This window comes from Schistocerca cancellata, chromosome 6 (genome assembly GCF_023864275.1).
Source record: "Schistocerca cancellata isolate TAMUIC-IGC-003103 chromosome 6, iqSchCanc2.1, whole genome shotgun sequence".
Classification (NCBI taxonomy): Eukaryota; Metazoa; Arthropoda; class Insecta; order Orthoptera; family Acrididae; genus Schistocerca; species Schistocerca cancellata.
This window is the reverse complement of record NC_064631.1, coordinates 36,230,948-36,244,061: the sequence shown is the minus strand read 5'-3', so window position 1 is coordinate 36,244,061 and position 13,114 is coordinate 36,230,948.

Sequence of the window (13,114 nt, the reverse complement as noted above, 5' to 3'; positions counted from 1 at the left end):
ACGTTTCAGTTCGAAAGCTGCACAATTAAGAATCGGTATGCCAATGAGGTACAATCGCCGTGAGGACTGAAGCAATGATACCACCCACGCAACAGACTAAAACACCGTTTTCTGCTGCATGTTCAAGTCCGTAACTGCCTGCTACGCATCCTCGTCCATTTCGAATCGTCAACCCTTAAAGCCTTTTTTTTTTTAAGGGACCGAGGGTGCGACAATCAAACGGGGAGATATCAGAACTATAGGGCGGGTGCTCCTGTGTCTCCCACTTTAGTTGCTGTAACTGTAGCGTTAAGACATTTGTGATTTGGCGACGTGCTTTATCGTGAATCAGCAGTAACATTTGTCGCGCACCATTCAACAGCAGTGGTTTTTGACATTCACATTCGTCATTATCCGATGGATATCTACCCGAGCTTAACATTCGGCAGTCGGAATAAGAACAACAGCAAGTTGGCTCAGTTTGGACGCATTTGGTAGTAACGTCACCAAGTTCACGTTTCCGCATTTGCCGTACGCATGTCGGAAAGACATGAATGCCACACTAATCCCTTACCTAGGATATAAACGATAGCTGTTTCCAACGTACCACAGTCATGTACGTGAAGAGGAGACGATCAATTTGGTAAGAGACACTTACGTTCTATCAAGTCGGGAAACAAACTTAGATTGGCCTGCAAGAGACACTTAAGCTACAACGCACTCGCACCGCATGAGATTCCAGGTAAAATCACCCCTCAATATCAAAACCCGTTATTCTTTCATTCACAAAATGTAACATTGGTGCTTGTGTAAATTTTACGTCACAAGTTTATGAATTTTAACAACGTAAAATTTACAGTAAAATCGTATTGTTTCTCCGGCCTTCTCACTGCGAGATTGCTGTGCTTGTAAGGATTAAGTTGAGATCTGATTGCAAACGCTATTTTTTTCATAGCTTTTTCAAAAGTCTTTTCCTCTTATTAGCCTCGCAGAAGATGTCAACAGTAGTGTTAAGAAAAGCTGGTGGTATGAGAGAGCGAGAGTATATTAAATATCTCTAGAGGCGTGAATGCGTTTTTATAGGCCTACTTGAGATACTTTCCCGACTTCATAGACCACAAGTGTCTGATATCAAATTGTTCGTCTCCATCTCCTCTACACTACTGTGCTATGTTATAAACAGTTGCCCGCATCTCGTGGTCGTGCGGTAACGTTCTCGCTTCCCGCGCCCGGGTTCCCGGGGTGAGGGATTTTCTCTGCCTCGTGATGGCTGGGTGTTGTGTGCTGTCCTTAGGTTAGTTAGGTTTAAGTAGTTCTAAGTTGTAGGAGACTGATGACCATCGATGTTAAGTCCCATAGTGCTCAGAGCCATTTGACCCATTTTATAAACAGTTATTTACGCCCTGTATAGTGAATAGTAATAGTCCAATGACACTTCTTTGATTATAATGCCTGTAACAGGTGTCTATAAATGTCGAAGTTTGATATACATCAATTATAACAATCCACAGCATTTTCTTTTTCTTTCATTTCCAACAACAACGCTTTTTGTGAGAGCAAGCTGGTAAAATATTATGAGGGACCGTCTATATTCTACCTCAAAGTGTATGTTGGTGACGCCTGTCGTGGGCGATCATGAGAAGTTATCTACGTCTACATCCAGTCCATCTACATAGATGCTCTGCACGCCAACGTACTGTGCGTGGAAGAGGGCACCCTATACCACTACTAGTCATTCCCTTTCCTGTTCCACTCGCAAATAGAGCGAGGGAAGAACGACTATCTACATGCTCCCGTACGAGCCCTAATTTTTCGTATCTTATTTTCGCGGTTCATATGCGCTTTGTATGGTGGGGCAGTAGAATCTTTCGACAGTCAGCTTCAAATTCCGATTGTCTAAATTTTCCCAGTAGTGTTTCTCGAAAAGAACGTCACCTTGCCTCCATGAATTCCCATTTAGACTTCCCGAGGCATCTCCGTAATACTTACGTGTTTTTCGAAGCTACCGGTAACAAATCCAGTGCCCGCCTCTGAATTGCTTCGATGTCTTAAAAAATGGTTCAAACGGCTCTGAGCACTATGGGACTTAACTTCTAAGGTCATCAGTCCCCTAGAACTTAAAACTACTTAAAACTAACTAACCTAAGGACATCACACACATCCATGCCCGAGGCAGGATTCGAACCTGCGATCGTAGCGGTCGCGCGGTTCCAGACTGCAGCGCCTAGAACCGCATGACCACCACGGTCGTCTTCGATGTCTTCCTTCAATCCATTCTGGTACGGCTCCCAAACACTCCAGAAGTACTAACGTATAAGTCGCATCAGTGTCCTATATGCGGTCTCCTTTACAGGTGAGCCAACTTTTTCTAAAATTCTCCCTACAAACCGAAGCCGACCATTCGTCTTTCCTACCTCATTTCTTATATGCTCCTTCCAACTCATATCGTTTCAGCGTTACGCCCAGATATTTAAATTACTAGACTGTGTCAAGCGGGACAGTAGTAGTGCTGTATCCGAAAATTACTGGTTTATCTTCCTACTCATCCGGATTAACTTACATTTTTCCATAATTAAGGCTTGCTGCCATTCGTCATACAAACTGCAAATTTTGTCTAATTTGTCTTCCTATAGTCGTTCAACTTCGACAACATACCGTGCACCATGGGATCATCAGAAAACAACAATAGATTGCAGCCCACTTTGTCCGCCAGCGGAATAGTTGACCTGCACAGCCAGTGACGTAATGATACGTTTCGGTTTCGATCTCGACAAATATGTTAAGCATTTAACCAAACAAAATTTTCGTACAGTAGGTTAAAGAGTGCGATAAAATGAGAAAAGAGAAAGAAGGTATCTGGTTTGCTGACGGAAATACACAAAAATACGAAATAGATCATTTAACACTGATTTTTCAAATTCTGCTTTTGCATCATGGCATTTCTGCCTTATCGATGGTTATTACTCCTTCCCAAACTCTCAACAATGGACTTTTCATTAATCCAAGAAGCATCTCCGTACAGACGGAACACATGTCGTAATACATAATTCCTGTGTTAGATCAAATTATTTTCCCTCTGTGTTACATGTGTTAAACTGTTACGTGGACTCCGATTCCTTTGAAAGGATGTCCTGTGGTATATATGTGCTTAGGCGCAGTCGACATGTGTCTTTACGCACGTTGTATCTCTTTAATTATATTTCTCGTCGAATTATAAGGACTGTATTTTATGTATCCCAGATATATTAAATTTATGCTTGCAGATACCAATAAACTTCAGTGTTGGTCCGAGTGGAAGTAAAATTGACAACAATAAATAAACAAAGTCTCTGGTACCGCATCTTCCTGATGATTCACAAACTAGTTTCGATTCGTCGCAGGTGTAGCCCCTCTTGCTGGAAAGATGTAAACTAAGTGGGATTTATTGCGACATTACAGTCACGAGAGACACACACTTTTGGAGTTTGTTTCGGAACGGGTGGCAATTTCCAAGATGGTGAATACAATTATCATTGTCACACACTATTGGTACTTTTTTCGGAATATGGCGTGGTTTTCAAGGTGGTGGTGTAGTTCGGGTCAAATAGAACAGCTTACATTTAATTGCATATTCTGCTATATATCTTGCACAGATTTATATTTCATTATGCCACCGTGTGTCTTCGTAAAATTAACGTCACTGCGTTTACAGGACGCTATTGTGTCAATGATTCTGCCATCTTATCTATTTAGTCAACACAACCCGTTGCCAACTGCTGTCAGACATTTCAAATATCTTTCACAAAAATTGTTTTTAGTTTACGGTATGCCAACTTTTATCACTTTTAGTAGTACACACATTGTGTTTATAATTCTGTATCTTATAGGCATACACAAACCATTCACATGTCTTGAAATGGGTCTCGTATATCTGCTAAAATTTTACCTCTATATCGTGACGCAAACTGTATTTAAATAAGTGCTTGTGACATACAAGGAGTACAGCAACAAAGAGAATTTTCCCACTTACAAAGCAAACACTCAGTGCATTTTTCAGCCATGTGAATAGCAAGCTACGCTTTGTCTATATTGTCTTCGCATGTAACAGTTATTGACAAAAATCAGCATCCGACTGGAGGTCATGAGTAGTGTCATCTAGATGTAACAGAAGCGCTGACATCTCTTCTGACTGACTCTTAAGGCATTCTGTTTCCTCAAGCGGCCTCTCACCATTAAACACCTTAACTAAGAGTGTAAATCACGTGATATTTATGGTCTTTCGTGTTCTCTGTCTCTTAAAATTATGCAGCGTGTTTTCGTCTGATGTGTTTGTTGTTGCTCATTGTTGTCAAAAAAGACTAGGGTGAAACAAATGACGCAGTACACGAAAGAACTTGACCGCTGCAAGATTGTTTTAGCTACTGGAAACAAACGTGGTGATAGGTTAAAGATCGACACCAGATGGGGGACTGGGCAGCTTTCAGACTGCTACAAACGACATAAACACACCAAAATCTGCCAACAAACTTTCAACGCCTTACGGGTAGCCAGGGAAACAGTCGACGGTCAGTCTGTAATGGCGCAGTTACGTTGGCGTACGTACCGTGTCACGTCTTCTTGTGGCTGTTTCTTCCTTCGCCACTGCTGAGGAGAGAAACTGCGGGTGGTCACTTAGCGCGAACACGTCTGTTCTTCAGAACCCTTGGTTCTTGGTTTGCGGCACCGAAATGTGTTGGAAATAACACGAATTAATAAGCAACACGATCCAAGCTCTGCAGTAACAATTTCATTGTCAAAGAGTAAGCATAGCGGATTTTCCGCCAAAGAATACACATGTGGATGACAGATACCGTTAACTTTCAAAATACATGGGGGTAATAAAAGAAGGGAAACGCCTCTATAGGCTTACGTTGTATGTTGTTTTTGAGCCAGAATGGGCGGGGCCTGCCGCCATCTCAAATAGACAAAACATTAACAGACAACTGTTCATGTTTGTTTCTTGTTCATTATTTCTGTCGTGTGCACGCAACAGCTGTTTTAGTTATTAAAACTTACGGTGCGTACGTGAATGACCTAATGTCAGGAAGGCAATTTCGAACGTATTTCTGTTCCTGAATGCGTATTTGCTCTAATAATACGACACATTTGGCCTCCGAATAACCAACAAGAGAAGGATGTGATATGAAAGGGATGCTTCAGTAATCGAGTTAATTCCAGTTTTACTTTATCTGTATCGATAGCAAATGAAGCTGGAACTCCGATAGCAAATGAAAGTGAAACACTGAAACCAATGCTCACTCGTACCGCTTCTCGCTCGATACATTTTCAGCTTTCAACTCGTGTACACAAACTTTTTAATATTAAAGTTTGCGAAACTACTTACCTACGAGTTGTTTGTTAGTCCACATACGTGTGCAATGAGAAAAGAAGCAAAGTATGCTATCGTATCTTGAGCATGTCAGCAAAGTGAACGATTATTGAAATGTCAAAGAAACAGAACTGCGTAGAGCTGTAACTTCATGCAGAATAGATATCTTGTTTTATTAGATCGTCAGTGCGTTAGTCTCAATGTAGGTTATATACAGTATGAGTCAGTAGAGAAGGTGCGTGTTTTTACGGGTGATACCATTACTGATTTTGAACAAAAAACTTGATGTGGAAATGTGCCCTATTCCGAATGGTTTCCAAGATAGAATTCTTTTAAAGTACATTGCTGTTTATTTTCTGTATTATTCATTGTCATTGTTGACAACGTACCACAGTAATATAGAGGAAGTTCAGACGAACATTTTGAAAGAGGACGCTTGTGGTCTATCAAGTCGGGAAACAAACTCAAACTGTGAGACCTTAACTTTTCCCGGCGAACTGAATGTTCAAAAAACTAACGGGTTTGCTTCCGGGTGACGTCATCGACCACCGCCGATAATTCGACAGGAGCACGCCCTGCCATTCTCAAGGCACAACTGCACGTGACGCGCGAGATTTCCAATATCCTCGCAATCTATCCGCGCAACCTGTTAGTCCTAGACAGAAAATAAATAGGACCTTTTTTTGTAGAAAATTTAATGTGGTTTAATTGTGTACTGAGACACGTTTCCGTTGGAGTTTGCGGTTCTCTTGTTACTAAAGAAAAACGTTCAAAATTGATATTAAACGTGTTTTATCTCTGAAACCATTCGCAATAGGGCATAAGTCCATATGAAGCTTTTTGTTCAGAATCACTAATACTATCGCGTCTCAAAGCATGTACCTTTCCTCCTGACTCACCCTGTATTTTCCCACTTTCATTTCTTACCTACGATGTGTCATTCACCTTGTGGCCAATAATAGAAATTTACAGGTTACAAGCACGCTCGGTAAACTATAAGGCTATTCGGAATACGATGATGAAAGTCGATAGATATCCTCAATGGCAAAAACTGGCCACGGGCACGTTAGAGTGACGTCCCAAAGAAGTATCACCGTGGTGAACCACGGAGGTACAAATACGATGAACCTAATGCTTTAGGCTATGTGAAATGGCTGGCGTCGGCTTCAGGTTTTCATTTTTTACCTCCATGGTAAAATACAAAACAACCCACGTCACTTTGTGGGACAGGCCAACTTGGTTTAAAAGTGTTAGCAACTTTCTGCGACACTTTCCTGAGGAATAGCACTGACTTAAAAAAGATTTTTATAAAATGACCGAGTTCCAGTTTTCTCTTTCTAAACTTTAACCGCCCGCATCTCGTGGTCGTGCGGTAGCGTTCTCGCTTCCCACGCCCGGGTTCCCGGCTTCGATTCCCGGCGGGGTCAGGGATTTTCTCTGCCTCGTGATGGCTGGGTGTGGTGTGCTGTCCTTAGGTTAGTTAGGTTTAAGTAGTTCTAAATTCTAGGGGACTGATGACCTTAGATGTTAAGTCCCATAGTGCTCAGAGCCATTTTTTTAAACATTTACCAGTCTGTAATCTTTTCGCTGTAGCCATTACTTGTCACTGCCTTCCTCATTAGCCTAATTTCGGTTTGTTAGTTTTCACCTTTCTTACATTTTGAGCCTCATGCGCTGGACGCCGAAAGCGGGTGCCCTAAGAGATCTGGGGTGTCGTAACTCAGTAGAGATCCGTACGACGCAAGCTGTCCGTTTTATGTTGACACTACGGCGTCATACGCCTTTTCAATATTTAGATCAAGGATCTGAGTGTTATTATTAATTTCATTTTTAGCTGTTCATTCGATTTTCATGTGTTACAAGCTAATATTTTTAATTATATTCTCTACATTTTCACTGACCTCATCAAAAAACCTATTATTGTATCCATGTGCCTTTAATAATAAGCGATTTTACTTATAACTGCTGAATCTACTTTCAAAATATGTCCCTCGAGATGGTTAGTAAAACTGTCCTCCATAGTCCCAAAAAAAGGAGTGATAGAGATGACGATGAAGTTTCGGTACCCAGAGTTGATGGATGTGGATATTATTGAGCAATTGAAGTACGAACTGTAAAAGAAATAGGAAATTGATTTTTTTAGATGTATTTCAGAGTCAGTCATTAATGTGGAAAATTATTTAGAGCGTGTTGTCACACATGTACAACGACGAATTCATTTCTCCCGTGCGCATATGTAAATCAGTTGAAGTGTAACTCAGCTTCATAAAAAACTAATATGAAGGGAACATTTGAGTGTTTCTTCTTAGACCATTACGGCTTTGCTACTCCAGTTGTCCGTGGTATGAGACTTCGTAATTTCTCACTGTCGGCAGCGCGTACTTAACAAGTTGTTATAAGAGTGCTCATACACAGCTATCAGATTAGTTTCTTCTTCGTATGTCAGCGCGGTTGATAAAAATCAAATAATTGATATATCAGTCTGAGAATAACATGTTCAGATATTGCCGGCCGTCCGGAGTGGCCGTGCGGTTCTAGGCGCTACAGTCTGGAACCGCGTGACCGCAACGGTCGCAGGTTCGAATCCCGCCTCGGGCATGGATGTGTGTGATGTCCTTAGGTTAGTTAGGTTTAAGTAGTTCTAAGTTCTAGGCGACTGATGACCACAGCAGTTAAGTCCCATAGTGCTCAGAGCCATTTCAACCATTTGAACCAGATCTTGCCTCGTTAAATAGTCACTTCTTTATTCTATACATCCAGAAGGGGAAAATAATACCGCTTCTTCAATTGTTGTGCATAGGAGCATGTAGACATCGGCATATTTTTCCTCATTTATAAGCCACCCTGTAGACCATCCCTAAGAAAATCTATCAAAACTGATACACAGCGCTTTTAAACATAGCACAAGGAAGTCACTTTTTTGAAACTCGGTAATAGTGTCCCATCGAGACGCATGAGTTTGAGATATGGCTCAAAGGTGCCTAAAAACTATTTCTGCACTTCGGCGACGCTTCTAACAACAAGGTGTCGACACCTGTGGAAAAAAGGCCAGAGCTCGGAAGTTTATGTGAGGTGCAAGATGAGTTAACGATACCACATTGTCACCAAATTTAGTCACAGTGCAGCCCAGCTCCATCGTGGTCGTGTCACACGATGGGAAGGTCGCCACACCTCATCTTACCTGTTGTAACTGCGACCAAGACGGTCGCGGGGTAGCAAAGACGGAAGGCGCGGCGGGACCCGCTGGGAGGCCCGCGAATAACACAATGGAAGAGGACGGACACGATCAACGTAGCAGGGGACGAATACGACAAGACCGAACAACACAGTCACAAGGAAACAAACTCGTACACGACCCAGGAAGTAAGCAGTCGAGCGCAAAGCGAGGTGAAACCCGACGTAAGAGAGATTAGACTGACTGCCTGAGCTTTTCTTTTCTTTTTTTTCTTTATTGTGATTTCATTCCCCTGCCCCATATGGGCAGGGGAGGGCTGTCAGCAGCACAATCCGCCGCTCTTCAGCCGAGTGACACGACAACTAAAACAAGAATAAAATGATACGTACATAAGGAGATAAAAAAGGGCAACATAAAACAGAGTAAGGGGAGAAAATCGAGGTAAAAATACACTGACATGTAGACGTTCATGGGGGACAGTTAAAAAAGTCGTCAGAAAGTTAAAAAACACAGTTGGCGATTCGTCAAACACAGAGAAGGCACTGAATGCGCATGCACAGGTTAAAAGTTGTCCACAGTATTAAAAACACTCCGAAACAACACACTTAAAACCCACGACGAAGAATAAAACTACCAGGTGGGACCTGCGGAGGGAGAGGTCAGAGAGGATGGAAAAGGAGGGGAGAGCATGGGGCAGCTGGGGAAGCGGCGGGATGAAGAGAGGAGGGGCAACCGTGGGTTCACGAAGAGGCTGGAGACACGTGGGGCGGGAGAGGAAGAGGGAAAGCAGCGCAGGAGAGAGCGCAGAGACAAAGGAGGCACAAGAGATGGAGGGGGAGTAGGAGGGGAAAGCCGCTCAGAAGGAGGGAGGGGGAGGAGAGGGATCCCTGTGGAGGAGGCAGGAAGAGGGGGTTGGAGTTGGTAGGAAGGGTAGATGTCAGGGCGAAGCTCATCATCCAGGAGGGGTAGACGGTGGAAGTTGTGTTGGGAAAGGAGATGGAGGGTGTGGAGATGGAAAGAGGGAGGGACACAACGGTAAAGGCGCGGGAACTGGTTGGGGATGGAGAGGAAGGGAGACACCATGGGGCGAGGGGGATCCAGGCGGCGGACAATATATAGTGTGCGGATGTGTTCAAGGAAAAGGAGAAGGTGGGGGAACTGCCTGAGCTTTTTTTTTTTTCTTTATTGAAATTCAGTTCCCCCCGAAGGAAGCGGGCTGGCAGCAGCTTAGTATGCCGCTCTTCAGCCTACAGACTTTGTTAGAAAGATGAAGAGAATAAATAATAAAAACAGGCGTTAAAATCGGAGACTTAAAGAGTAACATGTCGAAAAGAAATAGTGGAACTTAAAACAAAGAACACAGGGATGATGATGCTAATAAAATATATACGAAGCAGACAGGTAAAACAATAGACAGACAATTAAAAAAACACGGCGACAGTCTGGTTTCTGTTCGCAGGAGACATAAAATTCACACCTGGCGACAGCATGGTTTCTGTTCGCAACACGAGAAAGACGAACAACACTGAATAATCACTGGAACACTGCACTAAAAAGTTGGCAAATGTGACATACCACAGCCGAGAGCAGGTGGGAGGAAACTGGACAGATGATGGGAAAATAAAAAAGGGGGGAAAGGAGAGTAAAAGCGAAGGGGGGGGGGAGCCAGGAAAGGAGCTGATGGAGGGTGAGGACCCATAAGAGGGGTGGGGGCCGCTGGGCAGACGCGACAGGGAGTGTGGTAGGCAGAGGAGGGGAATACGAAAGGACTCGGGGGGAGGGAGAAGGGAGGTAGGGAGAGGTTTAGTGGGGAGAAAACAGGATGGAAGGGGGGGAAGAGGGAGCACAGGGAAAGCACAGAGGAAAGGAGGGGGAGTGAGGATCAGAGTTGATAGGAGGGATAAATGGAGGGAGAGAGGGCATCATCCGGGAGGGGGAGTTGATGGCAGCCACCTTGAGAAAGGAGATGTAGGGTGTAGAGATGGAGGATAAGGGGGACACAACGGTGAAGACGTGGCAGGGGGCGGGGATGGGAGAGGAGAGAAGCAACCAGGGGGTGAGGGGGTTCAAGACGGTGGGAGGTGTAGAGGATGCGGATATGTTCGAGGAATAGGAGCAGATGGGGGAAAGAATGAGATCATAGAGGATCCGCGTGGGGGACAGGAGGCGCATACGGAAGGCGAGGCGGAGTGCATGATGCTCAAGGATCTGGAGGGACATAGAATTTGGGGGGGGGGGCAGATATCCAGGCAGGACTGGCATAACAGAGGATGGGACAGATTAAGGATTTGTAGGTGTGGAGGATGGTAGAGGGGTGCAACCCCAATGTCCGGCCAAAGAGGAGTTTGAGGAGTCGGAGGTGGTTGTGGGCTTTGGATTGGATGGAGCGGAGATGAGGGATCCAGGTGAGGTGACGGTCAATGGTGAGGCCAAGGTAGGTGAGGGTGGGGGTAAGGCGGACAGGAGGGGCGCAGACAGTATGGGAGAAATCCAGGAGCCGGAAGGAGCGAGTGGTACGACCTACGATGATGGCCTGGGTCTTGGAAGGGTTGAGTTTCAGGAGCCACTGGTTACACTATGCAGCAAAAAGGTCAAGGTGATGCTGGAGAAGGCGTTGGGACTGGTGGAGGGTAGGAGCGAGGCCAAGGAATGCGGTGTCATCAGCATATTGCAAGAGGTGTACTGGAGGGGGGGGGTTGGGGCATATCTGCCGTGTACAGGAAGTAGAGGAGAGGGGGGAGAGGACAGAGCCCTGGGGCACACCTGCAGAGGGGTAGAAGGTGTGGGAATTGGCATTATGGATGGTAACATAGGAGGGGCGGTGGGAGAGGAAGGAGGCCACCAGATGGATGTAGTTGATAGGAAGGGCGTCGGTTTGGAGTTTAAACAGGAGACCGGGATGCCAGACACGGTCGTAGGCCTTTTCGAGGTCAAGGGAGACAAAAATGGCGGAGCGATGGGAGTTAAGCTGGACGGAGAGGAGATGAGTGAGGCGGAGGAGTTGGTCATCAGCAGAGAAGGAAGGTCGAATGCCACATTGGGTGTTTGGGAGGAGTTGGTTGTGGTGGAGGTGGTGATGAATGTGCCGGGAAAGGATGGATTCCAAGAGCTTGCTGAACACCGATGTGAGACAGATAGGACGATAGGAAGAGGCATCAGATGGAGGCGTCTTGGGTTTGGAGAACATCAGGATATGGGAGGTTCTCCACAGGTCAGGATAGAAGCCAGTGGCAAGGATGACGTTGTAGAGGGTGGCAAGGATTGAAAGGAAGGAGGGAGGGCAGTGTTTGAGGTGGCGGTAGGTAACGCAGTCGTGGCCAGGAGCAGTGTTGCGTTTAGTGCGGATTGTGAGGCTGATGTCCTGTGTAGTGATGGGAGTGTTAAGTTCAGACGGTGGGGTGCTGCCTGAGCGAGTGGCCGGCGTTTAAGTACGCTATCGGGGGCGCCCCCACACCAAAAGCGGGCCAGGAGGCGCGCGCCGCCACAGCTTAAGGTGTAGCGACCTCCATGGGGCTTCGACGTCCATGACGTCTGGCGCGGATTCAAATTCCGCGGCGCGCGGTACCAGATTACCCACATCTCACCCCTTCTTTTGACTCCTCTGCTGTGGAGGTCAGAACCGCAGTACCCAGCGACGAATGCACACGGTTCACTGACAGGTGGCCGAGGGAGACAATTCAGACATACCGCTGCTCAAAATCGATAAGAAAAGCACTCAGGAGGTTGAATAAAGGGTGACAATGAAACCACTCCTTCCCTGGGGCATTGATTCCCTCAGACTTGGCGGTCTAAAACTACAGTCTGCAGTCTGATGAGCAAATGGACCACGTTCTTGACACAGTTTGACACTGACACCCTCCCCCCACCCCACCGGATGATTCAGCAATATTCTAAGGACAAGAAGGGGGTTCAACTCCATTGCAAGTTGTCTGATTCTTTCGGAGGGTAGTGTGATCTCAGACCTTGCTTTGGTATACATGGTGGAATCACCAGGAGCCGTTCAAAGCCATTCCACGAAATTTGAACGTTAGCTGCAACAGCAAAGTGTTCATGCTTCTTCAGGCCTCCAGTTTCGTGGCGTGCTGTGGCGCAATCACGGAGAGGTACAAAATTGACATACATGTGAATGAAACGGCAAAGAGTCCCTCTAAGGTCGACCAGTTCGGTAACGCTGTCAGTGCCACCTAGCCACCTTTGTTGAGCACTTTAAAACTGTACCTGTCAAGGACTTCAGCACCCATTCAGCTTAGTGGGGGCCCTATCGCCTGGTGGCAGGCAACCCCTTCGACACCTCTAATATTGGGTTGTCAACCCATACTAACTTAGCCCTTGTTGCAATTATGTAACTTGCCTATGAGCATCTGGAAAAGAGCTAACGATTTTTAGAATGTTTACCTGGCTGTATCTAAATGGTTCAAATGGCTCTGAGCACTATGGGACTTAACATCTGAGGTCATCAGTCCCCTAGAACTTAGAACTACTTAAACCTAACTAACCTACGGACGTCACACACATCCATGCTCGATGCAGGATTCTAACCTGCTTCTGTAGCAGTCGCACGGTTCCAGACTGGAGCGCCTAGAACCGCTCGGCCACACCGGCAGGCGGCTCTA